This window comes from Myotis nattereri (genome assembly GCF_964212035.1).
Source record: "Myotis nattereri genome assembly, chromosome: Y".
NCBI lineage: Eukaryota > Metazoa > Chordata > Mammalia > Chiroptera > Vespertilionidae > Myotis > Myotis nattereri.
The window spans coordinates 1,255,671-1,271,484 of record NC_138094.1 but is presented as its reverse complement, the minus strand read 5'-3'; positions in this window follow the sequence as shown (position 1 = coordinate 1,271,484).

The following is a 15,814-nucleotide window of genomic DNA, read 5'->3' as shown; positions in this document are numbered from 1 at the left end:
ACCATCACCTGACTACTTGCAAGATCCTTATCAGATTGGACTGTGCCTGTGGGCACGTAGAGAACTCCTCATGCCCCTCCCCCTGACCTCTTTGCTCTGTTTGGCCCCTCCCACCTTATCAAAGCCTCTGCCTGCACTGAAATGTGCAGATGGGTTTGGGGATGAGCTTGCCCCATCTTCTCAGGTTGCCTGCACCCGAAAAACCTCTTTCCTTCCTGACCACCACCTGTCTCACGAGACTGGTTTCTGGGCTGTGAGTCAGGGGAACCTTGTGTTTTCTGGACACATTCCTGGTACATGGACTCCCTGGAACAGGTGTGTCATGGCCATGTTCTTTCCTCTGCAGGTGACAGGGGAAGCAGAGACCAGTCACAGAAGAAAGGAGTGAAGAACGCTGCTTGGCCTTCAGAGCAAGAAGAACAGGCAAGAAAAAGATGGATGGGAGAAGGAGGAGGAAGGATGGGGGATGGAGTCTGATCTGAGGGAGGAATTTGGACTTTGTGGACTGAAGTGAGTTTAGCAGCAAAACCATACAACTCTTGCCAAGAGCATGGCTGAGGTTTGGGGAAGGGAGAGATCATTCTATAAGTGATGTTATGAGACCTCAGGAATCCTACTTGCTGTTTCACCTGTCACTTTGCTTCCTGATTTCCTGATCAGCTATCCCAGGTATCTGTCTGTCCCTGAATATTTTGGTCTTGCCTCTCACCAGCACGTGAGAAGCAAGACCGCTGTTAAGAAGCCCACCTGGAAGGAGACGTTAGCTTTGTTCCTCTGCCAGTTGTGAAAGGTAAAGCATATTATTTGCATATTATTTGCATTGGGTGGGTTGTGCTATGGTTTGTGAGTTCCCTCTGAGATGATCAGAAAGAAGGTGGTGGTGTCAGGTCAAAAAGAAGAGTTGAACCAACTACAAAGTTTTAATTAAGAAAAAAAGAAAAGGAAAGGAAAGAAAAGAAAAGGAAAAAAAATAAAAGAATAGCAAAGGATAGAAAAGAACCCGGGTGGCATGGCTGAGTTTTTTAGCTTAGACCAAAGAACCTGGAGATGTGGATTCGATTCCCTGTCATGGCACATGCCCGCGTTACAGTATTTATCCCTAGTAGGGGTCATGCAGGAGGCAACCAAACTGTGATTCTCTGTCATAATTGATCTTTCTTTCTCTCCCTCCCCTTTTCTCTCTGAAATCAGTAAATCTATATGTAAAAAAGGAAAGAATAATCATTTCACAAGAAAGTAGAACATTGAGTCAATGCAATCGTATATAATAAAAGGTTAATATGCAAATCAACCAAACAGCAGAATGACTGGTTGCTTTGGCACGCACTGACCACTGGGGGCAGATGCTCATGACAAGAGCTGTCCACCGGTGGTCAGTGCACTCCCTCAGGGGGAGCGCCGTTCATCCAAAAGCCAGGCTCACAGGCGCCGAGCACAGAAGAGTGGTGGGAGACTCAATTGCAGCACTATAGCGGGCCTAAACTGTCAGCTGGACATCCCTCAATGGTTCTTGGACTGGGAGTGGCTGAAGGGTTGGCTGAGCGACCCCCCTGAGTGCGTACATTTTGTGCACTGAGACTCTAGTACTATTATAATAAGTGTGTATGGTGTCAGATGGGTATGGGATTAATTCCATGATTTCTTAGTCCATTATATAATGTCTAATCATTGGGGTGTGCCCCTGAAATGAACCTAAGGTTCTATGTTAACTGTCATTTAAAAGATGGTATTAAAATTCCATAGGACCATGTTACCTTCATAGAGTCATATTTTACCTTACGTACCTTTTGTACAGTTTGTTTTAGAAGAGAGATCTAAAACTGAAAAGAAAGAAAAGTTGAGATTTATAAATTTGCAAAATAAACCAAAGGCAACCACAAACACAACCCTAAAAACCATAAAGATAAAAGCCGAGGTAAAATGCGTTTGGAGACCCCATCCCCTGTCTTTCGATACCAGGACCAAAGTAGCGAGAGGCTCTGAGAAGCTGTGGCTGTTGCTACTTGAACCACGGAGGGGTCATGGCTGAGCTCCCATCGATCGTGCACCTCACCTCGCACCCCAGCCTCCTGAGGATTCGTGGGCCCTCGGTTTATGAGGACGAGAACCAGCGCACATGGCTGTATCATGTCATGGACACAGGAGGTCGCCTTCAAGTACAGTTGTGCCAGGTCGACTACCCCAGTGAGCATAATGGACTCCCGTCCAGCCCACTGACCTCGAGCACCATGCCTTCGTGGTGGACCATCCACCTTCACAGCAAGTACCTGGACTCCATGGACCGATGCTGGGCACTGACCAGAATTAACCAATGAGTGTAGCTTGTTTGGCTCAGTGGATAGAGGGTTGGACTGTGGACTCTGGAAGGTCCCAGGTTCAATTCTGGTTAAGGGCACATGCTCTGGTTGTGGTCTCGATCCCCAGTAGGGGGCGTGCAGGAGGCACCCGATGTATGATTCTCTCTCATCATTGATGTTTCTCGCTCCCTTCCTGTATGAAATCAATCCTATATAATAAAAGCCTAATATTGTAAGTGTCCCGTCGACAGGTCATCTTTTCAACCAATCAAAGCATAATATGCAAATGATATACTAAGGTTGCTCAACTGCTCGCTATGACATGCATTGACCACCAGGGACTAGGCTTTCAGACTGATAGGTCAGCTTGCGGCTGGGGTCTGGCAGACCGGGACTGAGTGAGATGGGCCAGACACACCCTGGAGCCCTCCTGAGTCCCTCCCTGGCTGGCCAACCTCCCGCGTCCCCCCCTGGCCCCAATCATTCCCCGGTGGGGTCCCTTGGGCTGGCCTGCACCCTCTCGCAATCCAGGACCCCTCAGGGGATGTCATAGAGCCGGTTTGGGCCCAATCTCTCAGACCAGGCCGAGGGACCCCACTGATGCACGAATTCGTGCACTGGGCCTCTAGTTGGTTAACAAAAATAAGGTTAGTGGATGAAGCAAAATAAAAAACAAAACTCATAATCACAGACAACAGTCCAGTGATGACCAGAGAGCAAAGGGGGTTGCGGGAAGGAGAAAGGGGGTAAAAGGAGGGTTAATGGTGATGGAAGGAGGCTTGACTTGGGGTAGTGAACACACAATATGATAGATGAACGATGTCTTATAGAACCTCACGAGTTGTATAGAGTCTCTAGAGGCCCGGTGCACGAAATTCATGAACTTGTGGGGGAGGTGGTCCCTCAGCCTGGCCTGTGCCCTCTCGGGGAGTGGACCTAAGCCATCAGTCGGACATCCTTAGCACTGCTACGGAGGTAGGAGAGACTCCCGCCACCAACCACCGCTGTGCCCACCAGCCATGAGCCTGTGGGAGCACACTGACCACCAGGGGGCAGCAGCTCCTGCATCGAGCTTCTCCCCCTGGTGGTCAGTGTGCATCATAGACCTGGTCCTTCGGCTCTTCAGCCAATTTGCATATTAGCCTTTTATTATATAGGATTATGACACCAAGATCAAAAGATTTCAATGACCCTTAATCCAATGTCTGACTTGAATGACGGAGCCCAAGTACCGCAGACTCAAGGTTTGGGGAGGTGTGTAGCCTCTTATATAAAAAATGCATCCTTGGCCCGGCCAGTGTGGCTCAGTGGTTGAGCATCGACCTATGAAGCAGGAGATCACGGTTCGATTCCCGGTCAAGGGCACAGGCCCGGGTTGCAGGTTTGATCCCCAGTAGGGGACGTGCAGGAGGCAGCCGATCCGTGATTCTCTCTCATCATGGATGTTTCAATCTCTCTCTCCCTTTCCATTCCTCTCTGAAATCAATAAAAATATTTTTTTTTAAATGCATCATTGGCTCAGCCAGTGTGGCTCAGGGAATGAGCATACACCTATGAACCAGGTGGTAGTGGTTCAATCTCCCAGTTGGGGAAAATAGAGAAATGAACCAATGAATAGCTCAATAAGTGGAACAATAAATCAATGTTTCTCTCTCTTCTTCTCTAAAATCAGGTGTTGTGTTTTTCTTTTTAATTTTTAAGAACAAAAAAGCAGCTGTAACCGCTGTGGCTCCGTGGATAGAGCGTTGGCCTGAGGACTGAGGGGTCCCGGGTTCGATTCTGGTCAAGGGCATGTACCTTGGTTGCGGGCACATCCCCAGTAGGGGGTGTGCAGGAGGCAGCTGATCGATGTTACTCTCTCATTGATGTTTCTAACTCTCTATCTGTCTCCTTTCCTGTCTGTAAAAAATCAACCATATATATATTTATTTTTTTTAAAAAAAAAAGAACAAAAAAGCAAATCTAATTTATTTCTTCTTTTGACCTTAAACCATAGTTTGCTGCTATGAAAAATATCTACCTGCCCATTTGGGGGAACACAGCATTTCTGTTTGAATATTTGCTAACATCTTACATTCGAGATTGCTTTTCAAAATGAGCATTTTTACATGCTCAGAGCAACGTATTTTAATTTGGAGGGGAAAATAAAAAAAAAACTAGGGAAACATCTTTCGAGCTATAACTCGTTTCCTGGCTTTTGCCATGCATCGCAATTTGAACTACGTGGGATAAAAGCTCCTATTTGACTGTGCGGCTCACCAGGATGAATGGCCCGTCTTGGAACTCTTCCCTCTAACAAATACGAACACTGTATTCTCTCCTCACAAAAGCGCAGCTTGAATAAACACGCCTGAACGGGCAGGCATGCATGGCGGCAAATACCTCTTTTCAGAGTTCAGAGAACAAAAAACAGTGGAAAAACTTATTTTCATATTGTTGTCTTTTGTTTTGATTACATTTTCATGGTTTGTTTGTTTTTTCCCCCCAACGATTTCATGCCCAGCAAGGACTGCCTTTCTTCCTTGCATTAGTAAGACCGTCAATACAGTCTCACCAGTGTGACTCGGAGGTTGAACGTCGACCTAGGAATCAGGAGATCAGGGTTCGATTCCCAGCCAAGGGCATATGCATGGGTTGCAGGCTCCATCCCCAGTAGGGGGCGTGCAGGAAGCAGCCGATCCATGATTCTCTCTCATCATTGATGTTTCTCTCTCTCTCTCCCTTCCTCTTTGCAATCAATAAAAATATATTTTAAAAAATAGCTAATAAATAAAAGACAAATCTCTCCCCCAGGGTGGAGCGTGCAGGAGGCAGCCAGTCCATGATTCTCTCTCATCACTGATGTTTCTTTCTCACTCTCTCCCTCTCCCTTCCTCTCTGCAATCAATAAAAATATATTTTAAAAAATAAATAATAAATAAAAGACAAATCTCTCCCCCAGGGTGGAGCGTGCAGGAGGCAGCCAGTCCATGATTCTCTCTCATCATTGATGTTTCTTTCTCACTCTCTCCCTCTCCCTTCCTCTCTGTAATCAATAAAAATATATTTTAAAAAACAACTAATAAATAAAAGACAAATCTCTCCCCCAGTGTGGGCTGTGTGGGAGGCAGCTGGTCCATGATTCTCTTCCATCGTGGATGTTTCTATCTCTCTGTCTCTCCCTCTCCCTTCCTCTCTCTCTGAAATCAATAAAAACATATTTTTAAAAATAATAAATAAAAGACACATCTCTTCCCAGAAGGCCTGGGAGGGAATTGTATGAAGGTTTCCTCCCCCTTTTCTCTCTTCCTCTCCCGGCCCGGGGCAGCTCTTTTGTGCAAACCAGCAGGCGGCCTATAGAAATGTCACTGGGACCCCAGGGAGCCCAGGGTCTTAATAGCCCAAAGAATCCTCTATTATTTAACTCCACTCACCAGATAAGGGCTTTTCAACCGCCCTTTCTAGTCAGAAGCCGCAACGCTGCAGCTGAAAAGGAGAGAGGACGGCCTTTATTCACCCAGAAACACCCTCCAAGAAGGAACTGACTTTTACCTCCACGTGAGACGGGGTGTCTGCAGGGCCGAGCTGGGTGTCTGCGGGGCCGAGCGGGAAATCTAATTGGGAGTCTCTGATGTGATTCTCTCTCTCCTCTCCCTGTGGGGACAACACGCTTACATCCATCCAGATTCTCGACCTTCCTAATGTGGTTCTCAACCTTCCTAAGGCCGCGACCCTTGAATACAGCTCCTCATGCTGTGGGGACCCCCAACCATGAAATTATTCTCGTGGCTACGTCATCACTGTCATGTGGCTGCTGTTATGAATCGTCATGGAAATATCTGATCTGCAGGATGTATTTTCATGGTTACACATTGAACATCATGAAAGCACAGTGATCAATCACAAAAACAATATGTAATGATAGATGTGTTTTCTGATGGTCTGCGGCCACCCCTGGGAAAGGGTCGTTCGACCCCCAAAGGGGTCGCGACCCACAGGTTGAGAACCGCTGATCCAGAAGGAAAAAGAAACTTGCATCAGAGTCCCTTACAGCCCATCCCTGGCCGGCTTGGCTCAGTGCATAGAGTGTTGGCCTGCGGACTGAAGGGTCCTGGGTTCGATTCCTGGTCGGGGGCACGTGCCTGGGTTGTGGGCTCCATCAGCCAATGCATAATTCTCTCTCATCATTGGTGTTTCTTTCTCTCCTTCTTCCGCTCTGAAATCAATAAAAATAATATCTATATAAAAATGTTGAAATTCTTTATAAATATATATATATATAATCTCCCTTGCAGCCCAAATCTTAGCGGTTGTAAATTGTGCTGCTAGGAACCAATCATTCTTCTTTTTCTTTTTTTAATTTGCAAAAAATCATAAGAATGCTTATTTACTTATTTTAATAATTATTTTTTCCCCAATATATTTGTATTGATTTCAGAGAGGAAGGGAGAGGGAGAGAGAGGTAGACACATTGATGATGAGAGAGAATTGTGGAGCCTGCAACCCAGGCATGTACTGATGGGGTCATCATCATAATCTGGCCACTCAGTGTATATACTAGAGGCTCAGTGCACAAAATTTGTGCATGGGGAGAAGGAGGGCGAGGTCCCACAGCCCCGCCTGCACCCTCTCTCCAATCTGGGACTGTCGGTTTAGGCCCAATCCCCGGACATCCCTCTCACAATCCAGGAGCGCTGGCTCCTAACTGCTCACCTGCCTGCCTGGCTGATCACCCCTAACTGCCCCCCCTGCCGGCCTGGTTGCCCCACGCAGCCAGCTGTTTGGTCGTTACTGTGACGTTGTCCTGGACAATTTGCATATTCCTCTATTATTAGTATAGATTTTTTTAAATGATGTGTGAAAAAGGGGGGCTCACGTTTGCGGAATATGAGGCGCCCTGAAAAAAAAAAAAGAAGGGAACCCCAAAGAAACTCAGTGGACAAGGTTGCCAGGAGCCCAGTTTGCACAAACCCTTGGCATTTCCCTGCGCCTCACACCACGGATTTCCGGGCTCAGAACGTTTGAGCAAAATGGCCCATTTGTCTTCATTTCCATCCTTAAAACTGCATTCACAGTGCAGAGTCCTCGTCGCCCACCAAATGGCTCCACGGCATTGTGACTGGAAAAAAACCATCGCGTCTCATTTAATTAGCAACGGAATTAAAATCCAGGGACGCCCGAGCACGAAGCCAAAGTGTTTCTCGAGTGAAGGGCTTAAGTTTCATTAAAAAAAAAAAAAAAAAAAAAAAAAAAAAAAAAAAACCTACACAAATCTCTCTCTGTCACACGGATTCTTAGGAGTCAGACGCCTCTGCTGTCTTCAGGGCCTCCTCGTCCACACACGAGCTTGTAACGCAAAATAGTGCAGGAAATCTTAAGCGTGGGGCCTTGCAGAATAGTGTGGGGTGTGGGGAGGGTGGGAATGGGAATGTGGTATTAGTCAGGGTTCTCCAGAGAACAGAACCAATAGGAAATCTATATCTATATCTATATCTATATCTATATCTATATCTATATCTATATCTATATATCTACATCTATATCATTTGTATGTATACCTATATCTATACCTACACCTACACCAATAACTATATCAATGTCTATGTCTATATCTATATCTATATCTATCTTTATCTATGTCATCTATATGTATACCTATATCTATACCTATACCTATACCTATACCTATACCTATACCTATACCTATACCTATACCTACATCTATATCTATATCTATATCTACATCTATATCTACATCTATATCATCTATATGTATACTTATATCTATACCTACACCTAAACCAATATCTATATTAATGTCTATGTCTATATGTACATCTATATCTCTCATCTGTATCTATATCTATCTTTATATGTGTATCTATATGTGTGTATATATATGTGTATCTACTAGTATATGAGTATCTATATTGAATCTATATCTTATCTATATCTATGTCTATACCTATATCTATATCTATATCTATGTGTATCTAGATCTATATCTAATTTACATCTATGTCTATGTCTACATCTACATCTATATCTATATCATATCTATGTCTATATCTATATCTACTAGTACATCTATATCTGTATCTATATATCTATATCATCTATACCTATATCTAATCTATATCTATACCTATATCTATATCTATAGTTGGATCTAGATCTAGATCTATATGTGTATGTATATATGTGTATCTATATCTATGTCTATAACTATATCTACATGTGTATGTATATCTATATCTAAAGCTATATCTATATCTATCTATTATCTGTCTATCAAACTATCCATCTATCTATCACCTGTCATCCATCTATTATAGATCTATCTTCTCCCTATCTACCTGTATCTATCTATCTATATCTATCTATCATCTATCTATCTATCTATCTATCTATCTATCTATCTATCACCTATCCATCTATCCATCCCATCTATCTATCTACCTACCTATCTATGTATCTCTTTATCCAGAGAGAGACAGAGATCGAGACATACAGAGACACAGAGACACATACAAATGCACGTACCTCGGTTGCAGGCCCTGTGCAGGAGGCAACCCATGGATGTGTCTTGCTCACATCAATGTTTCCCTCTCTCTCCCCGCTCCCTTCCACTCTCTCTAAAAGTAAATAAATACAATAAAGTAAAAATCAAAGGAAAAACATCTTCGGGTGAGGATTAACACAAAAAAATAAATATATGTAATCAAAATCAATAAAACATATTTTAAAAGAAGGGGTCAGAGATATAATGATAATCATCACCAGTATAAGAATAACATAACTCTATTCACAATTATAAATAAACTCAAAGAATAGGATTATATCCAAGGCCTTTCTTTCCTTGCCCTTCCTCTCTGACGTCAATAAATATATGTATATACTAGAGGCCCGGTGCATGAAATTCGTACACTGGGGGGGGGGGGTGTCCCTCAGCCTGGATTGTGAGAGGGCACAGGCCAGGCCAAGGGATCCCAATGGTGCATGATTGGGGCCAGTGAGGGACATGGGAGGTTAGTCAGCTGGGGAGGGACCGCAGGAGGGCTCCAGGGCGTGTCTGGCCCATCTCACTCAGTCATGATCGGCCAGACCCTAGCAGCAAGCTAACCTACCTGTTGGAGTGTCTGCTCCCTGGTGGTCAGTGCCCATCATAGCGACTGGTCGACCTGTCTACTGTCTGCCCCCTGGTGGTCAGTGCACGTCATAGCGAGCGGTTGAGCGACCTTAGCTTATCATTAGCATATGACGCTTTGATTGGTTGAACGGCCGACCAGACAACCGGACACTTAGCATATGAGGCTTCTGTTATATAGGATATATATTTTTAAAATGGGATAATACTGTTATGGACCTTTTCCTTTCTTAGGAGGATAAAATGAACTCCGGTGTGTGAAGGGCTCAAAGAGAATGACTGTCATTCAATGAGTGTTACGTAAATTACTATTTTCTCACAACCTGCTGGATTTATTCCTTCATCGATGTAGAATTGGGGTGAGTGGCCGAGAATAGCAGGGGGTCCCCACCCTTGGGCGCCCACACCAGAAAGATCTCCAATGAAAGCCGAGTCCCCTCCAAGCCCAAACAAGGCGTTCTACGTTACTTAATTAAGATGCAACCCTTGATTGCCGTCTGGCCCTTTGATAATTGTGTTTTTGCCATGCCATGGGTCCTTTCTTGCATTTAATTATTTTTTTAAAATACATTTTATTGATTTTTTTACAGAGAGGAAGGAAGAGGGATAGAGAGTTAGAAACATCGATGAAAGAGAAACATCGATCAGCTGCCTCCTGCACACCCCCAACTAGGGATGTGCCTGCAACCAAGGAACACGCCCTTGACCGGAATCGAACCCGGGACCCTTCAGTCCACAGGCCGACACTCTACCCACTGAGCCACACCGGTCAGGGCTTAATTACTTTAAATTATTTTTGCGATTTGCTGTCAGACCCATCCATAATGCCTCCAGCCAGAAAAAAGCAAATGCTTGGATTCCTAAATCAAGTCAACTCAGACCCAAACAACGTGACAACGTTTTTCCTTCATGACCCAAACATGAAAGGAACTTGGAGGAAATGTGTTACAACCACAAAGATGACTTCAGAAAAAATAAAACAAAAAAAAACACATAGTCCTTAGCTTTTTCTGTCTGACATATCTCACTCCCCATCATGGTCTCAAGACCCATCCATGCTGTTGCAAATGGCCCCACTCCATCCTTTCTCGTGGCTGCGTCGTAATCCATTGTGTATATGGACCAAGCCTTCTTCATCCAGACCTCCATCGCGGGACACGTTGGCTGTTTCCATGTCTTGGCCCCCGTGAATAAGGTTGCAATGAACATAAGGGTGCATCCATCCTATAGAATAAAAGCCCAATATGCTAAGTGTCTGGTCGACCAGTCGGCCGTTCAGCCAATCAAAGCATAATATGCTAATGACATGCTAAGGCCGCTCAACCGCTCGCTATGACATGCACGAAACACCAGGGGGCAGACAGTCGACTGGTCGCCCGGTCGCTATGACGTGAACTGACCAGCAGGGGGCAGACGCTCTGACCAGTAGGTTAGCTTGCTGCTGGGGTCCGGCCTGATTGCTATATGATTTCACTCATATGTTTGGCTCAGTGGATAGAGCATCGGCTTGTGGATTGAAGGGTCCCGGGTTCGAGTCCCAGACAAGGGCACATGCCTGGGTTGTGGGCTCTATCCCGATTAGAGGGCGTGCAGGTGGCAGCCAATTCATGATTCCCTCTTATCATGGATGCTTCTCTCACTCCCTCTCTCTCTCTATCTCCCTCTCTCTCTCTCTCCCTTTTTTTTCTTCTCTGAAATCAATAAAAACCCATTAAAAACATAGCTGAGAAGAAATGATTCTATCACATTTAAAATTATACAGATCCTGTAAAAAAACAGTACAGAAAATCACAGGTTTTCAACGTCTTCTATTAGCTGGAAAACTACTAATTGAGAATAATGTATACTTGCTCTTCTAGGAAAAGCCGCTGAAGATAATGGGTACTTTGAGCCTGAAAACCTTTAAAATTTCAATGAAGACTAAGCACATTCATTCATCGAAATTTATACTAATCGTTATTTACGGTGTACTCATGGCCCAGACGTCTTTGGGGAATAAAGCCGGAATTCATCAAGCTTGCGGCTTCGTGGAAGGTACCGTTTCTACTGTGAGGTTCAGTGTGTGAGAAGGAAGGGTTGATATAAGCTAGTAAACACGTCACAGGGAGAGACTAGACAAGCAAATAATGAAGAAGTGATAGGGGGACTTATATTCTGATAGACAGAGCCCCTGAATGAATCTGACAAATAATCCTATTATTTTACATCTTAGAACACATACACTTATGTGAAGAGCAGGCTAAGTTTCTCCTATGGGAAGAGGGGGTTAATTTTTTCTTAAGTTTCCTTTGCAAGGCCTGTGGGCAGCGATGGGGGAGGTGACTCAGCTGTGAATCCAGCAAGGAGACCCGATATACAGGGTCAGGCCGACCCACCAGGAGTCAAAACATCATCTCGTCCACATCATCTCACCCACATCATCTAACCCACATCATCTCACCCACATCGTCTCACCCACATCATCTCACCCACATCATCTCATCATCATCTCACCCACATCATCTCATCATCATCTCACCCACATCATCTCATCATCATCTCACCCACATCATCTCACCCACATCGTCTCACCCACATCATCTCACCTACATCATCTCATCATCATCTCACCCACATCGTCTCACCCACATCGTCTCACCCACATCATCTCACCCACATCATCTCACCCACATCATCTCACCCACATCATCTCACCCACATCATCTCACCCACATCATCTCACCCACATCATCTCACCCACTTCATCTCGTCCACATCATCTCACCCACATCATCTCACCTACATCATCTCACCCACATCATCTCACCCACATCATCTCACCCACTTCATCTCGTCCACATCATCTCACCCACATCGTCTCGTCCACATCATCTCACCCACATCATCTCACCAACATCATCTCACCCACATCGTCTCGTCCACATCATCTCACCCACATCATCTCACCAACATCATCTCACCCACATCGTCTCGTCCACATCCTCTCACCCACATCATCTCACCCACATCATCTCATCATCATCTCACCCACATCATCTCACCCACATCATCTCATCATCATCTCACCCACATCGTCTCACCCACATCGTCTCACCCACATCATCTCACCCACATCGTCTCACCCACATCATCTCACCCACATCATCTCACCAACATCATCTCACCCACATCGTCTCGCCCACATCCTCTCACCCACATCATCTCACCCACATCATCTCATCATCATCTCACCCACATCATCTCACCCACATCATCTCATCATCATCTCACCCACATCGTCTCACCCACATCGTCTCACCCACATCATCTCACCCACATCATCTCACCCACAGCGTCTCACCCACATCCTCTCACCCACATCATCTCACCCACATCATCTCATCCACATCATCTCACCCACATCGTCTCGCCCACATCCTCTCACCCACAGCGTCTCGTCCATATCGTCTCACCCACATAATCTCACCCACATCATCTCACGGGGGGTGGGGGTGGGGGGTGGGAAGAGATCAGCCCATGAACTTGTGTCCATAGATATGTCACACATGGATGCAGACAATAGGGGGTGAGGGCCTGGTCGGAGTGTTGGGGGTGTTGGAAGTGGCCTGGAAAAGGTTAATGAGGGGAAAAAGAAAGACCTAGGTAATACTTTCAACAATAAAGATTTTAAAAATAAAGAAATAGCCATAGCTGGTGTTGCTCAGTGGGTAGAGCGCCAGCCTATGGACCAAAAGGCCCCGGGTTCGATTCCCGGTCAAGAGCACATGCCCGGGCTGCGAGCTCGATCCCCAGTAGGGGGCGTGCAGGAGGCAGCTGATCCATGATTCTCTCTCCTCATGTACGTTTCTCTCTCTCTCTCCCTCTCCCTTCCTCTCTGAAATCCATAAAAACATCTTTAAAAAAAAATACATTAATATACCATTTAAGTGGCACAACGCGTCCTTCAATACTAAGCATATTAGAGACGCTTTTGATCCTTTTAAAAACCACCGTGTCTTTCTGCTTTGACATCCGACGGGTTATTAAACAACGTGCGTCTCAGCGCCGGCGTTAAGAAGACCTTGACAAATTTATGAACAAACATCAGTTCATTAAGACGGCGCCATGGCGACATAATTGATGAAGTCATTAATTGCGACTCCAACGCTGATTTAGTTGGAGAAAAAAAAAATTTATAAAAAACCCTCAATTTTGAGCCTAGACTCCACGGATCTGCTCCCTGGCAACGCACGCATAATGAAGTGCTTATGTAATTCCTCGTTAGGCTGCCGCATGACAAATGCTTTAATTAAAATCGCTGGAACGGGGACGCCTTGATCGATCTGCCTCTCCTTTTCTTTTTTAAAAAAAAAAAATCTTTTCACTTTATTTGTGGGAGATGAACTGTAACATGGACACCCACCTCCTCCTCCATGGCTGGGTCCCTCGGGGAAAAGATGCAAACTGGGGACAGAGACGCAAAACCTTCCTCTTTCAAATATTTCACGAAACATTTTTTTTTAGTGGATCTTGATTGGGGAACGTATTACAGATGTGCCCCCCTCTCCCTCTCCCCGATGAACCCCCCCCCCATCGCAAACCACACACTATTGTCTGTGTCCATGGGTGGTACATATCCTATATTATAAAAGGCTAATATGCAAATCGACCAAATAGCGGAACGGCCAGTTGCTATGGCACGCACTGGCCACCAGGGGGCAGACGCTCATTGTGGGAGCTGCCCCCTGGTGGTCAGTGTGCTCCCAAAGGGGCAGCGACGCTCAGCCAGAAGATGAGCTCACGGCTGGCGAACCCAGTGGCGGTGGTGGGAGCCTCTCCCACCCCCAGGGCAGTCAGACATTGCATGAGGACTCCCAGAATGCAAGAGGGCACAGGCAGAGCAGAGGGACACCCCAGGTGCACGAATTTCATGCACCAGACCTCTAGTATGCATACACATTCCCCAGTTGCCCTACCGGGTTTGACTCCGTGGATAGAGCATCAGCCTGTGGACTGAAGGGTCCCGGGTTCAATTCCAGTCAAGGGCATGGTGTCTCGTTTTTCTTGGAAACAAGACAAAGCCTTCTAAATGGTCTTTCCCTTTAAAATCGTGAATTCAAAGCGGAGTCATTGGTACGCTGAAATGAGTGTGCGCTCTGCGTAGAATGACCAAGTAAAATCCTTACGAAAGCACTTGGAATATCTCATCTAAAAATTAAACTTCTTTTTTCTGCTTAAAAAAAAAAATTTAGGGTCTTCGTATTCTTCAGGGAACAAGGTCTCATGTCAGAAAGGGAGATGGGGAAGGATGCTTGTAGATAATGACCATCATGCCTGTCCGGTGTGGCTCAGGGGTTGGGCATCGACCTAGGAACCAGGAGGTCACGGTTTGATTCCCGATCAAGTGAACATGCCCAGATTGCAGGCTTGATCCCCAGTAGGGGGCGTGCAGGAGGCAGCCGATCCATGATTCTCATCATTGATGTTTCTTTCTCTCTCTCCTTCTCCCTGTCTCTAAAATCAATCAATCAATAATAATAATAATAATAATAATAATAATAATGGACATCACTGGGCTCTTTCCAAGTAAAAATAAATCTGCATAGACATACGGGTCCAGGGCAACTATGAAGTAAAGAAACACAGATTTGCTATTTTTATTTTTATTATTGACTAGAGGCCCGGTGCACGAAATTCATGCACAGGTAGGGTCCCCAGGCCTGGCCAGCAATCAGGGCCGATCAGGGCCTTCTGGCAGCCAGCTGGGCCTTCCTTCATTCTGTGCTGCCCCCTGGGGGTCAGTGCATGTCATAGCAAGCAGTTGAACTCCCGATCTCCCAGTCAAACTTTGCATATTAGCCTTTTATATATATAGATATTTTAAAATAATTTTTCAGTTTTTAAATGCTTTTACTGGTTTCAGAGAGGAAGGGAGAGGAAGGGAGAGGGAGAGAGAGACAGAGAAACATCCATGATGAGAGAGAATCAGGGACCGGCTGCCTCCTGCAGGCCCCCCACTGGGGATCAAGCCCGCAACCCGGGCATGTGCCCTTGACCGGGAATCAAACCCTGACCTCCTGGTTCCTAGGTGGATGCTCAACCCTTGAGCCTCGCTGGACGGGCAAAATTTTTTAATTGTAGCCAAAGCCGGTGTGGCTCAGTGGATAGAGCATTGGCCTGCGGACTGAAGGGTCCTGGATTCGATTCTGGTCAAGGGCATGTACCTGGGTTGCAGGCACATCCCCAGTAGGATATATGCAGGAGGCGGGTGATCGATGTTTCTCTCTCACCGATGTTTCTGACTCTCTATCCCTCTCCTTTCCTCTCTGTAAAAAATCAATAAAATATAAAAAAAAATTTTTTAATTGTCAAGCCGAATTGAGATGAACGGCTTGAATTCACCAGATTTCCC